Genomic DNA, 15,422 nt, shown 5'->3' on the forward strand with positions numbered 1-15,422 from the left:
AAGGAGAACTACATTTTTACATTTGTCATCTCCCCCGACTGTTTGCTTTAAATAGCACCTAATGATTTACCTGAACCACTATACAAATTGATTCCCCTTGCAGAAATTAATCTTATTATGAGGCGGTGTTATTGGGGGCATTTTTAATTCCCTGGGCAATACTTTCTTTGAAACAAAATCATACTTAATGCTATAGAATGTCTACTATGAAATATTCCTTTTCTACGTAGAATATGTTTCTGTGCAATTAAAATGGCCACGAAAAAGTTTGCGATAATACTGTATATGTTAATGTTTGGTAAAAAAAAAAATCACGTCAATCGCATCTTTCCACCCCAGTGAACATTACACGTAATGACTGAAACTTTCCATTTCAGAATGATTAGTCCCGTGTTCTAATTACGCATGCAAAAATGCAAATGAGTGTGAATTAATTACTCCGCTAATTAGTTCCTTGGTATTTTCAAGTCATAAATCATGCTGGGATGGCGGGGAGACATGAGGCTCGCTTTATTTGCATTTTAGATGAAGATTTGCCTCTATGTATCATTAACCAGGACGAATTTAATCGCAATTGCGTTAATTCCCTTTATTTTGAGAAAGCGCACTCTAGCGCGGACACACGCTGTGTCCTGTAGGCGTCCGTTAATACAATTTACATCTTGGACGGTTCAAGGCAATCTCTGTAATACGCCAATCGTGACGAGCATCCGATATGGAAAGACTCGCGAAAGAATTCTGGCGCGTTCGCTAATTGCCGAATCTGTGCCAAGTCCGCGAAATGAACCTGCGCCAGGGAGCGTCCCTACGGGAACACCGCCTCTTCATTGGCATATTGAGGTAGAGGCAGCAATCCGGTGCCTCCAGCACATTCAAAATGCATTTTAATTCTGAATTGCCTAAAATGATAATGGTCTTTAGGAAGCCACGTTTGTCAAGGTTTGTTTTTTTCTTTCTTTCTTATAAATGTACGTTTAAAAAAAAAAAAAACGTAATGGAGCAAAACAAAGAAAACATTCAAAACCGTCCACCGGCTAGAAAGTGAAAGATGTTATATCACGCTGCATGTGTAGGATGAAGACAAGGGCACAGGAGGGCAGCGTCCGAATGAGTGGCAGTTTTGTTGCTTGGTCGGCCGGTCTCTGGTAGAGACGCCATCTGTTCTCTTTCGGAGGGGGAAAGGGGAAAAAAAGAGCCGAGCGAGAGAATCAAATCTGGCGTCAGTTATGCAGAAATACCACCAGCAAGACAAATACCAACAAGAACACCGATCATGTATTAGCTAATTGTGGTTTCAGATAATGCACCGTTTTAAAAGTCGTTAATTTTACTTCTGATATTTGAAAACAACTCCATACGAAGAGACTAAAAAGACACGCTTTAATGAAATGTACACTCTTTGAGATAAATGCAACACGCGTTAGTGCATGGACCAGCTCTAATATTTTAAACACAAAACTGAAATACGTACAATTAGATTTGTTATCCAAATTTTTTCATTTGTGTTCAATTGCTGACGTTATCTGTTACATCTTACCATATGCTTCACTTATTTTCATTGGAGTGATTTGGTGTTTGTATAATTCGTGTGCATGAGACAATATCATTCACGAATTATGTGGCCACAATTGGTCGAGCTCTCACTGGTTGTACGACTGAAATATTGCTTCAGCATCACCAGAAGCGTGTTTGCCCACCTAGGGAAATGAGGCAAACGGTTAACGGTATGGCAGTGCCTGCCCCCTGACAATAACACGAGTAGCAGCAGCCTTCCAATGTGTTTAGCAGCTGACCACAAACAGCTCTTGCCACAGCTCACGATCGAATCCCTTCGAATGGACATCATCATCGTCATAGAGAGTTGAACTTTTTTCTTCCTATGGGTTATTTTCTAATTTTAAGTAAAAAAAAACACGTAAAAAAGTCTTCCCTGAGTCGACACTGGTAACTTACCTAAACTACTCATCATTAATCCCAGAGGGACCATGGGCATGGGTCATCGATGTGACTAGGAGTGAAAATCACCAGCATTCTGATTGAGTCTAGATGAATCTTAGTTAGAAGTAAAATATCCAGCAACCACCCATCAAAAGTAACAAAAATAATCCGCTCCCTTTTATGACATTTCTCAACTGTATCAAAAATATTAAATAAACTTTGCTTAGTGCCCATTACCAGGTGGTGTTTGCATGGAGCAAACAAACGCCACTTTTGCTGATGATAAACAGTACGGCTGGAAAGTGCAGACAGCAGCTTTAAGTGCATAGACTTCCCCTTGTGCCATCTCACGTTTGCTTTCCCCTGCCAATTTCCACATCACAATAATTTCTGCAAGCTTTGATACTCGTGCTTAGTGACAGATACGAGTCCTAAACTAAGAACCTATATAGATGTTTTGATTGTTAAAATAAAATCAAAACCAAGAGAGAAAGCATTACCACTCTTACAAATGTTAAAGAAAATATCAATATGGAAATACACGTGATATATGTTTGCTTTCTACTCTTGCTGCTTGGCAAGTCCTAACCCACGTAACCAAAATGTTGTACGTTATAAAGATTCATCTAAGGTTTCCTCCCATTGGTGTTATTCACAACAATGTTTTAACAGAATGGCACAGGCGGTTTAGGGTAGTGGTTTTGTCATCCAATCTAAACATTTTACATTTTCTATTCCTCTCCTCCAAAAGTGGTGATTGACACAAAATAAGAGCCAGACATAGACACTTTTGTTGGCCAATACTTCCACAGTACTCCATAAATATTATTCCATTCTCAATGTGTTTTGTCGAAAAAGCTTCGCAAGTATTGCCTCTAAAAAAATACACACAAACCACAAATGCATCTTCTCACAGTTTAATTATTTTTAATGAAACCGAAAACACTCAATTGTCTGTAGCGGGTGTGAATCAGAGCATGTGAGGTGTTTTTAGTGATTTTATGCCAGCCAAATATGGGGCTGCCACTTTAATTAATTTGGTCAGGTCGAACAGTGGAAGTGTTCTCATCAGAAAGCAATGGGATGACACTCACATGTGTGTGGTGGAAATTCCACATTCCCATGGCACCAGTAAGTCTCTCCATTGGATAACCAGAATTGCCTTCTGATTTAGTGGTACTCCCTTTATAGGCCCGAAGCGGACGAGGCTCTGAGTCGAGGCCCTGATGAGATTTGAACTCACAACCACCCAGACATTTAATTTGTTAAGGGAAAAAACTATATTTCAGGTAAAGTCCCTTCATAGCAGAGAGATGATCTCTCTGTTCTAGGCAATGGCCTTTATTGATCTATCATGCTGTGAAGAATGGCCATGACCTGTCTGAAACATTCCATTTTATATATAACTATTAATTAATTTTATATATAACTATTAATTGATAGTTAAATATACGCTGCCAAGCGTGGTGGTGCCCATTCAGACGCTGTCTTCCCGACAGACCTGTTCTTCACCTGAGGATGGCTGCTTGCGTTGTGGCCGAAACGTCGTGAGAATTATTTTATTATGTTCTATTTTTATTATTTTATTATTTCCATTCTACGTGACTTTACCGAAAGAACCAAGAAGATGAATCCCTGCAGTCACGCAAGCTTTAAATCGAAATTTTATTGGGGGTAGTGCTATTGACACATGTGTTGGGTTTTTGTTAATTGTGCTTGTGCACCACTGCCAATGCAGTATCCCAACATGTATTTCTCAAATACAGGGCTTCCAGTAATCACTGCTTTTGGCCTTGATTTAATTATTAATGTCTCTATGCACTTTAACAAAGAACCAAATCCATTGTTCAACTATTTGATAAATGTTACACTTTACAATTCCTACCACATAACGTGCAAGGTTGGACATTTTTGGCAAAGCAATGTTTTGACCATGGAATAGAGGCGTTTGTAAGCATTATGTATGAGTGAAAACGTCCCTTTCTCATGACATGACTTGCTCAATCGGTCCCTTGCCACCTTCACTGCATACAGTCACAAAGGCGGCATAGCCCCACAAATAAACCCGGCAGAAAGTCAATACCGGTTGGGGACCATCCCTTGAAATTGTGCCAGAAGTCTAACAGAGAAAGGACAAAGCTATGTTCAGTCCCAATGCACTATTGGCTCCAACTTTAGAAAGTATTCTGTAATTACGGCACATGTAAACTTCCTGATCAGAACCCTTTAAGGCCTCATGAGCACTCCCGTGTAATGATCTGTACCATTTCAAAATCTATACTGGATGCCGATGTCGCCAAATACGCCTGTGATGTTCTATTTGTAATCTCAACAATAGATCATTGTTGTCTTCAATTATGAGATCACACTTACCTTTTATTGCGATGACGTGCTGTTTACAGTGACCATCACACTGCAGGGAATGGGTATCAATGAGTCATTTGGTCTGAAAATATTACCGTCTCTGAGGATGGATGGCATATGAGTCTACGTGATAAGTATTGCTATTTAGCATTACATTTGCATAATGTGTTCTAAACCAATACCATCTTCTATTCTTTAGTAGTTCCCTTCCTTCTTTTTGTAGAGACGATGGGGGCCAGCTGAGATCTTCCAATACCACAAAAATATAAACAATATTATGCATGCACAGGTTAGGTCTACCTCATAAATCCCTGAATACCTCTGCCATCCTTAAATAGGCTCGGTTTTTTTTAGTATCGTGCATTATACACAATCAGGTTCACGTGAAATATTTCACATTTTCATGATTTACTTCGCTTTTTAAAAATAAAAAATGCATACTTTTAGGATGCCCAGTTTTATCAACATCATGCATTTAAAAAAACACCCCACTGAGCGTTTGCACTATTTGTGAGTTTTCAGGATGCCTCTGAACGTGTTTAATACTTTTAATTTCAAAATGGTGTGGATTGCATGAGAACAGAGAGTTTTTGTGAACGTGTAATTAATTTTTGTCCTTTTAATGTAAAATTAAAATGTGTAACTTAATTATAGGACAACGATAAACATTGGTGCTAAGCGACACTGTCATCCATAATAGAGATGTTTGGGTTAGATCACGTGAACATAAATGCGTAGTTAAACCCGCCACCACCCGACACAACCAATTAGTAAGGTTTGTCACATAAACAAAATATGCCAATTGGTTACTAGTACAGCACACTGGTGTGTTGGAGAGTAAACCCACAACATTCACAATTTGATTACGACGTTTCGCCAGTAATTACAACTAGCATCATCAGGCGGTAGGTAGGCGGTAGCCTGATGATGCTAGTTGTAATTATACACGTTGTAGGTTTACTCTCCAACACGCCGGTGCGCTGTACTAGTAACGAATTGGCATGTTTTGTATACATGACAAACCTTACTAATTGGCTGTGTCGGATAGTAGCGGGTTTAACGACGCATTTATATTTACGCGATCTAACCCAAAAAAGCTTTATTATGGATAATATTTGTTGACAAAACCTACTACGTGTTAAACTGATGTTGTCATGATGACGTTTTACGCGGGTGTGGATTTTTCTATTCTCAATTCAGCTACCTCCATTCAGGAAGAGGACATCGACCCATAAGTCAAAATACGATCACTGCAAATGGGTTCTGTGGGTTCCAATGGTAGAAGAAATATGATTTGCTGATGTCAGTCAGCACACACAAACCACGAATTCACATGGACTCCGCTATCCCAGTAGGAAAAATAAGCGCACAACTTTATCTGTGATGAACGCTGCACTTTCCGTCGTTTTCATGCAGGGGGCGCTGTAAACCTACGCGCCCCCTGCATGAACGATGGAGGCGCAGGGACAGACGTTCGATCGCGTTGGAATCGATCTGCAGACGGCGGTCTTCTCGCACGGCCAGCAGCTCTATGTCGCCTTATCTCAATCCCGCAATCCCAAACAGGTGAAATTCCACATCAAATCGAACCCCCAGCAAGGCCATCTACTTAACGACGAGAGAAAATTCACACGAAATGTCGTTTTCAATTAGGTCTTCCAGATGTAAGATGCCAGCTAGTAACATCAGCAAAGATGAGCGTTTTGAATTAGCTCTTTACTAACTGCAGCTACATATTGTTAACATTCCTTCCCTTTGTTAATGCTACCCCCATCCCCTCCCTTTGATGCTGCTAATCCTGCATAATGCACGGGCATAATATGACTTTGAAACCCCCCGCCCACCTCCTACGCATTTCCCATAAATATGCTAAATTCCTCTTGATATGCAAATTCTTTTGTCAAGGCGCTCTTCTTCCCCCCTCCAACCCAGCTTAAATATACACTCCAAGCTTGGTGGTGTTTCATTCTTCACCTGAGGACGGCTGCTTGCATTGTGGCCGAAACGTCGGGAGAATTATTTTATTATGTCTTATTTTATTACTTCCCTTCTACGTGACTTTACCGAAAGAACCAAGAAGATTAATACCTGCAGTCACGAAAGCTTTAAATCGAAACTAATCAAAGATGTTTAATTTTAAAACTTCTAAACGGAGCATCGGGTGCTTGCGTGAAATGCCAATGCAGTAACACACCGATTGACACCCTCCCGCTTTCCGTATTGTCGCTATAACATACCCAACTTATTGATACCCAATCCCGTTTTTAGTACACATCATGTACCTCGCCATCACGCCCTCGAGATTCAAATCAAGAACGAACTTGACCGTTAAGGCCCAACATTGTTACGTTGCATGGCGACGGTCATGCGCCAGAGGGCGACCAAGCGTTAGGGTCCCTGACTGGCTCTCGTCTCTTTCATGTGCACACTTCCTCTATTCGTATTTTACCCCCCCCCCCCCCAACATACCGTATTTACGACGACACATCTTTTTAAATACCCGTGTAAACTAGCCTATCGCCTGTCCAAGGACGGGTGTATATTGCAGTAAATCTGAAATATTCAATAGAAAAATTGTTCAGCTCATGATTATTATTGAGGGGGGGTTGCCCCATATGGAGTGACGTCACCCGCTAATGGTTATTGGGGAGGGGTGCGGCATGTGGAGTGACGTCACCCACTCATGATTATTAACGAGGGGAGGGGTGGGGCATGTGGAGTGCGCGACCTTCTTGTGCGTTAGTGTAAATTTCCACGTGGACATGAATATTAATGAAGGGGGGGGGGGGGGGGCTCTTTTGCAGTGACGTCACGCACGTATGTAGCACTGTGCTGCGTATATTTATTTTTAACCGTCACTTTATGTAAAGAAACGTCATATTTGAAGCGACTTTGCGTAATAAATTATTTAATTCAGCTCAACCTTCCTCTGCGTAAGTGTAATAATCCACCCACTCATGAATATTAATGAGGAGGGGGTGGGTCTCATGTGGAGTGACGTCACACGGGGGGGGGTGGGCCTCATGTGGAGTGACGTCACACGGGGGGGTGGGCCTCATGTGAAGTGACGTCACACGGGGGGGGTGGGCCTCATGTGGAGTGACGTCACGCGCGGGACACACATTATTGGCTCATTATATTAGTAATATATCAATAGTATTCACTGCTCGCACCAGCGGTTGCACAGTGTAGATGCCCAATGGGTTTAGGTATTGGACCACGTAACGATCCGCCATCCCCGTGTCTTTGCTTCGACTGAAGTACTTTCGATCTACGTTCTGGTTTTCAGGAACGCATCCTGGGCGTAAACCGGGTTATGCCTAAATAAGACGTGAAAAAAAACCGTTGGCATGTGAACATGACTGTTAAAATTATGAACTGTAAATAACATTACTTTTCTCTATAGCCTTTCTCAACATCATCTGTATCTTACAAATAACGTATATGTTGGAATTTAAAGTGCTGCCAATATTCCAGTTTAAAAACTACATTTGATATATTTATTTGCAAGAAAAAAAAAACAACCATGACAATTGTTTATTTTTGTTTCATCAAATGTGAGTTCATTGAGCTGCATTACCTCTTTTTTCATATCACAGAATTATGAAACGGTACCCGGTGAGTGAAACACACAATTTTCATTCCACGCATGAACATCAAAAGGTCAACCGAGTGTCATGCATGTGGCCTGTAAAAATGCCACGCCTGAAACCGTGTTCTATTCAAACATTTCACATCCCTAATGCCCTGAAGTCTAGGTTTGCTCTACACTAATTGCCCCTAACTCCGATTCGCCTTGCAACAAAAAAAAACCTCAACCTACTACTGCATCAACTGCGGAAGTGCCAAAACCCGAGTGATTCCCTTTGTTTGATTAAACAGCAAGTCATCTGCTGCCACTGCCTGCGTTGTCCTAATTATGACGATCATCATTCACCTTGTCACAGGCCACGGTGATTAATACGCCGGCGTCCGGGTGAATTTATCAGAGGCGCTGACTCGAGCAGGTATAGGCTCTGTGCGAAGCTGCCGCTGCTGGTTATCTCGGTGGTGGTTGCTCATGCCGCAGCTTGTTTGCGCCACACGCGCGCGTGTTTGCAAAGATCAGGAGTGCTGACGATGCTTTTAGCCAGAGCGTGGCTTAATTACTTTGATAGAGTAAATTGCATTAACCCTGGCGATGAGCGGGCTTTGATGGTGGAAGCAAATTATTGATATATATACGAATGTAAAAAAATATCATTGGTGGAGCTATACTTTGCAAATATTTATGAAGCAGCTCTAAGAATATTTTTTTTAAAAACACTGTAAACATGAATGTAAAATATAAATGTGGAGCTTTGCAGTTGCTTGCTCGCACAACTGCTGGTGGATGTGCCTCCACTATTCTACACTGTACTCTTTGGTTCTTTCGATAAAGTCACGTAGATGAAAAAAAATGATTTTAAGAAATGTTTAGAATATGAAGAATATAGTAAACCCAGGATTAGCAACAAACAGCTAGTGGGGTGCCATGCAAGTAGGATTTGTTGCTGTATTTCAATATGCAAGGTATGTTATTGTACCTTAATTAATGAGCGTGTGTACATTAGTTAAGAGATGTTTGGGCTCAATATTTCCCTCTTCTCATCTGCCTATGATGGCCTCTTCAATGATTCATAATTCTACTCTTTGGTTCTTTCGGTAAAGTCACGTAGATGAAAAATAAAAATGAAAATAACTAAATTAAATCACGACGTTTCGGAGGCAACACAAGCTTCTGTCATCAGGTGGAACAGCCACAGCAAAATTACTGTAGTGGGTAGTAAATTGCTACAATAATTTTACTGTGGCTGTTCCACCTGATGACGGAAGCTTGTGTTGCCTCCGAAACGTCGTGATTTAATTTAGTTATTTTCATTTTTTTTCATCTACGTGACTTTACCGAAAGAACAAAAGAGTATGGATCCTTGCAGTCACGAAAACTTCAAATCTAGAATATTCCACACTGGCCAAACGTTTCAGAAGAGTTGGGAGAACCCACACTTTACTCTACCACACACGACCTTCCGATCAACGTTGGTGTACCCATTCATCATAATACTGCTGAGTTGATAAAGATAGAGGGATTCTAGAAACCTGCAAATTGTTTCAACGTCTGAGGCGAAAGATTGATCCTTTCTCTACATTGTGATTCCAGGTTAAATGTACACGTTAAATCAGTCAATGGACTTGATTTAGAATCAGGTGAGAGTCCATTAAGGATTGGGTCTCTTTTGCAACGGATACCTGTCTTGAATGCAAATAGTGCAACATTTCAGTGCAGAAATTTAACAAATGTCACGTGATATAACGACGAAAGGCTAATCTTCAACATCATACATGGGAGCTGTTTAACCATACTTCACCATGCTGATCAGTGTGAGGTGGTGAAGAGGAAGCTTGCGGGGACTGATCAAGATATCATTCACCACTGATTTTAACAAGATCCCGTAATCAATCTGGTTCACAGCGCATTGAGCAGTAAAGATATTTTGAATGATGAATAATACACGCATATTAGGTGTTGCGTGTCAACACTCACAAGGCCGACAGCTCATCTCCCTCATTTTCGCCTGGTTCGTCCACTCATGAGCAACCTTCATGAGCGCTGAGCACCACATTATGTGAGTGGCAATGTACGCACCAGATATGCAACCACATCGCTCAGAGTACACATTCCTGCGGAGGGAGCTGGTAGGAACGTTGGGTTGCTCGGTCAATGGCCAGGGTCAACGGCGGCGTGGTGTATTCCGCAAATATGCCCGACTGTGAGGGCGAGCACAAGTCGGCGTGAGTAGGTTAAACGTTGAGTTTTATAAGGGCACCACGGGGTGACCAGCCCCTCCCCACCCAGCCCCACCCCTCCCACCCCCGACCCAGCCCCACCCTCCCCACCCAGCCCCACCCAGCCCCACCCAGCCCCTCCCCACCCTCCCCTCTCCACCCAGCCCCACCCCTCCCATTTTTAGATGCACGACGGACGGACGAACACAATAATCTCCTGTGGGCTGGTGGAACCAGGTGGTTCCTACCAGTAAAACCCGACAACTGCTAAATGAGTGACACTCACTCGACAATTCGGATGGCCAGGTAGGTTGCTACTTCAGGGCCTCTCGACACAAACAATGACATGCTGATAAATATGAGACGCCTGCAGAAAGAGTTCACGCCGTTGAAATGAATTTCACAGGTTACCATTCACAACTGCACCTGAGGTGGACCCTCTATGGCGACCTTACGTGCATTGGCATCAATCAGCTTCGTGAATAGAAGCCGGTTCGTGGTAGCTATGTCATAATTACAGTAATAGGCATGATTTATCACACTGCTTTATGGTGTATAGTAAAAATAAAGGTGAAGTTTGTATTTCATACTGCATATCAATTCTTAATTTGTGAATACAGAAGGGATGACCAAGTATGTATATACCTTATACGTGGATATAAACTGCATACTGTATATAGTGCACCGATTATTAGATAAAACAAAAATACTCTATCTGTCCATTCCCTGCAAGTGCCTCATTGTACAAACCATCCCTTTCTTGGCCCTGTGGGGATTAGGCATCACTTGGTGTAGTGAAGCTATACAACAACCAAATTGTATTACCAGGTATTTGTGAAGATAAATTGTCGACAACATAAATATCACCGCACTGCAATCTAAAAATGCCATTTACTTGACACAATATGTTGTCGGGTGAACTGTTACGCACAGTTTTTTTATATATATTTTTTATAACCCCATACCTTGTTAACCTAATTCATTTTACGGTCAAATATGTAAGGCATTTTTTTTTTTTTTTACAAATGTACAGACTTGTGACAGTACACTATATAATGTGCTGTATGTTGAACTTCTTTTGCACCGTACGTAGCCAGCCGTGCTAATCGAAGAGGCTAATGGGTCTGTAATTCTTGTAGCGAGTTTCATTAACCTTTTTGAAGTGGGGAATGATTGAAGAATATTTCCCTTTTTGTTTATTCATACATTCTTATACGTTTTCTAATCGTTTTCCAGAGTTAGGTGCATTCCATGTTTCGTGACACATTTTTTTTCGTTTTAAGATCCTTCTTCATAAACATGTGTTTTTTTCTCAGGCAATTAGTTTACTACTTGCTTTTAAACATTTCTCCGCATTTCCAATGCGCTGCCCATTACTATGCTCCTTACTGTGCCCCTTGTCTCACGCAAATAAATTGTTCGTGACGATCATTGGGAATAGATTAAGCAAATGTAGAGGCCATGCAACCACATGAGTCGGTTCGGGTTCGGGTTCTGGAAAATACTCACGAATATCAATAACTATTGTGGCTCTCCGGAGCAGGCTATGAAAAGTCTTAAGACTCGGTGGAAATGATACTGTCATCCAAATGCTCAAAGGCCTAAAACTACATATATACATCTCCATGAATTATAATATAAAAATAACATTTATGAAAAAAATTATTGCTACATGTTAGTAGTGGAGTCAAACAAGGAGACACGCTTTCGTCAAAGTTATTCACACTAATATTAGAAGAGGCTTCTTCTAATATATTAGAAGAACAGTATTTGGGAAATAGCGGCGCAACTGTTAAAGGCAGATAATATGTACCATCCAAGATGTGCTGACGACATGGTCATTATAACGACTGATGGGAAGGAGGCTGCAACGTTGGGCTTGAGACAAATCTGAGCGACGCAACAATATCACTGAACAATCGTCGATATCTGTTGAAGCCACGCAACTAGAAAACGCAGCAGAGTAAGTGTACCTCTTGCAGTTATTGAAGGTGGGTCGCGTCAAAAATGATTAAATAAGGAGTCCAACGAGAGCAGGTTGAAGTGCTTTTGGAAAATGTCACTTAATGATCGTAAAGATCAACGTTGACAAAAACATGGAAGAGAAGTTGATTAGTGCCCAAGGAAGCGTGCAGAGTTGCATTTTTGGAACTCCACTGAGAGACAGAGAGGGGTAAAGACGACTTCGCGAAACAAGCATGTCAACCGCGGAGATGGAGTTATGAAATCAGCTCAAGTGCAGGTGCTAAATGGATTGTTACGTAGCAGCCCCCGCGAGAGATAGAGACAGCCTTCATCCTGCTGTGCACTGATCAGGACCGATGGCGATAAAGCTTATTCTGACATATTGAATGTTGGGAAAGGTGAGATGCCATGGGAAACACACATTGCTAGAAAGTATCTACATGTGCAAGGAATGTAAGTGGAGAAGCATTTGTTGAACATTCAAGCCAAGCCTATTCCATATGGTGTGATTAAGCGCCATATGGTATGGATTATGTGCATATATTCGCCATGTATATCCGTGCACTTATACGCTACATTTGTGTGTGTGTGTATACTTCGTATGTGTAAACTATATATGTTACAAGTGAGACAAATACGTTACAGATATAAAATGTCCAATAAAGATGAGTGCACACAGTTTCGGTAGTACATGGGGGATAGCACGAAAAGCAGTGGCAGTGTACATGCAGACCCGGGCATTGATTCTTCCTGACAGTAGGAAGTGGCTTTGAGGATTTCCCTTATTTAATCTTGAATTAAAGAGAGGATCAAGGGACCAAGGAAAGGGTGACATGTTCAATCATGATGATACAAATTAAATTGAGTATTTATTACACTTTCTAAATGTATACACACATCTACAACTGTCGATACAATGAATTACAATAGCCAGTACTCCTCTTTACCGTGACTGAGTTCATGATGAAAGCTCCAAAGTAATTGGTAATCAGTAATTCATCGCTTGATAAGAAAACTCTCTGAGCTCCGTATTGTAACGCATCTGCGTTACTCTTCATGTTAAATTCAGTCGCGTCAAGCGGCCAACATTTTGTCCGTGTCTCATCACAGATGGCTTAAAATGACTCACACCAATATGATATTTGGACCTTTATTGAGTTAACCTTCACCCATACCTGGCACGTGAAAATTCACGCAATTGTTTTATTAGCCAAAAGCAAATGACAACGGATGCATGACCATCTGCTCCTTTCCTGTCACATCGATGCCAGAGCGTGGTGAAGATGGCGGTGCCGTAAGTGTTTGTTTATCACAGGGAATTAGCTATTCACGCCCATAAACACTCATCTGCCATTCGCATCTCCTGAAGCCATTCCTATATCCGCTCTACCTGAAAAGGTTAAATGATTATTTTTGATACATTTCTTTGTACGTGTTTTTCTACACACGGTACACCGACAACACATATACCGCCCTGTGTTACAGGTCGTACATGTCCTCTTTAAGAGGTTCTGTTATTTTAAAGACGTTCAGCAATCGGCAATGCATATTTTATACTAAAGGCAGATTTACCCAGTGTATTTAATTTTGTAAAATATGCACGTGACATATTCAGCAGAATGGTTGTGAGTTCAAATCCTGGTTGGGGGGGTTGACTTTACCCATAATTGTCAAGGGTTGCTCAAATGGGGACTTTTTTGTCGTCTGAAATTAATGGCAGTTGTACAATGGATAAACTGCTCCCTGCCACAGGAATGTGGAAAGTTCACCACTGGCTCAAAGTTTCCAATGATGCTGATCACTGACAAATTATCATTTGAGTGTAGAGAAACCTTGTTGCCTTTTTTCAACGTCAAAATTGACCAAACTTGGGAATTGATCGCGGCACACAACAGGCCACTTTTTCAAATGATGTTCATGAGACTTTAACCTACAGATCATTTGGGGTGTGAGCAATGGATTGTGTCATCGCAGGGGCAAATGCAATGTAAGATCCGTTGAACCCATGCAAAATGGTTCAGTGGCAATCATCTTGGCCATTAGGCTATCCAGCCGCTTCGTATAAATATGAAATGCTTGAATATAAAAACAAATAAATGAGTACATGAATATATAAATATGTCAACAAATGCATTAAAAGTGGTTATGCATTATTTGTATTGAATTTCCTTTTTAGATATCACTCAAAAACCCATTGAACAATACATCAGAAATGAACCTGTATATAAAAAATATATTTTCAGATAGATGCGGAAGGAATCATGTGCATATTGAGGCCAGTGTCCTAGAGAATGTGATTCATGGTAGGTCCTCATGGATACTTTATGTTGGAGTTTCTGGTAATTCTACAAGAAATAAGTAGTGCTTTTTGGTCTTCTTCTCCCAATCGCTTGATATTTTCACTTGGTACTTTCACAGCTAGCAGTGCACAACCTCGTGCGAGAGAATGGCCACATAAGTTGACACCATAGGACTACACATGTAGTCAGTTTAACAGGCATCTTCGTGCACAACCAGAGACACGCTTTAAACATTCCCTGAAAAATGTTTGTTACGTTGGTGACCAGGCTAAGGCCGTGAGCTCACTACACTTGAGAACTCAATGTAATCACGGGTCGCTACCCGGGTACAAACCCAGTGTCTTGGTGGTACCGGCTCAGTGAAATGACAAAGTTTTTGCTCTCCGGCACTTACACGGCCATCTCCATTGGCAGCAATCTTGACAACACACAATCAATTACAGGTACACACAGAGAGCAGTTAAGCGGAAGTTTTTTTTTCTGATTGAAGGTGATTTTTTGCAGGCAATTTAAGAATTATTCAGACTTTATTACACCAAGCTGCACGGTAACTGTTTGCATACTCTTAGTTCTTTCGGTAAAGTCACGTAGGTAAAAAATGAAATAAAAATTAATAAAAATAAAACAATAAAAATCACGACGTTTCGGAGGCAACACAAGTCTCCGTCATCAGGTGGGACCGTCACAACCAGATTTGCTGCATCAAGTGAGGGAGGGATTCAAGGTGTAAGCTCTTACCTTTGCACACTAAGCTACTGAAAAATAATCTCACTGGACCATCTCTTCACGCCTGATGCTCACTGGCTGCATATAGATTCAGGTTTCCAGAACTTTGAATTGTGGTTTGCTTATAGGCTGTAAATAAAACTACCGTGTGTGTAATGCCAGATGGCTTTCATTGTAATGAGGATGTGTTTTTATTTAAATGGAGGCAACCCAGCAATAGCGCCTAGAAGTACTGTCAGCGTAATTTTTTAAGAGGTACAACATTAACACCCATTCAACACGAAAGTGATAAACTGTAGTTTGCATATCTGTTCTGATGTTAAG

Source organism: Lethenteron reissneri, chromosome 23, assembly GCF_015708825.2.
Source record: "Lethenteron reissneri isolate LAM-NWPU_2019-01 chromosome 23, ASM1570882v1, whole genome shotgun sequence".
NCBI lineage: Eukaryota > Metazoa > Chordata > Hyperoartia > Petromyzontiformes > Petromyzontidae > Lethenteron > Lethenteron reissneri.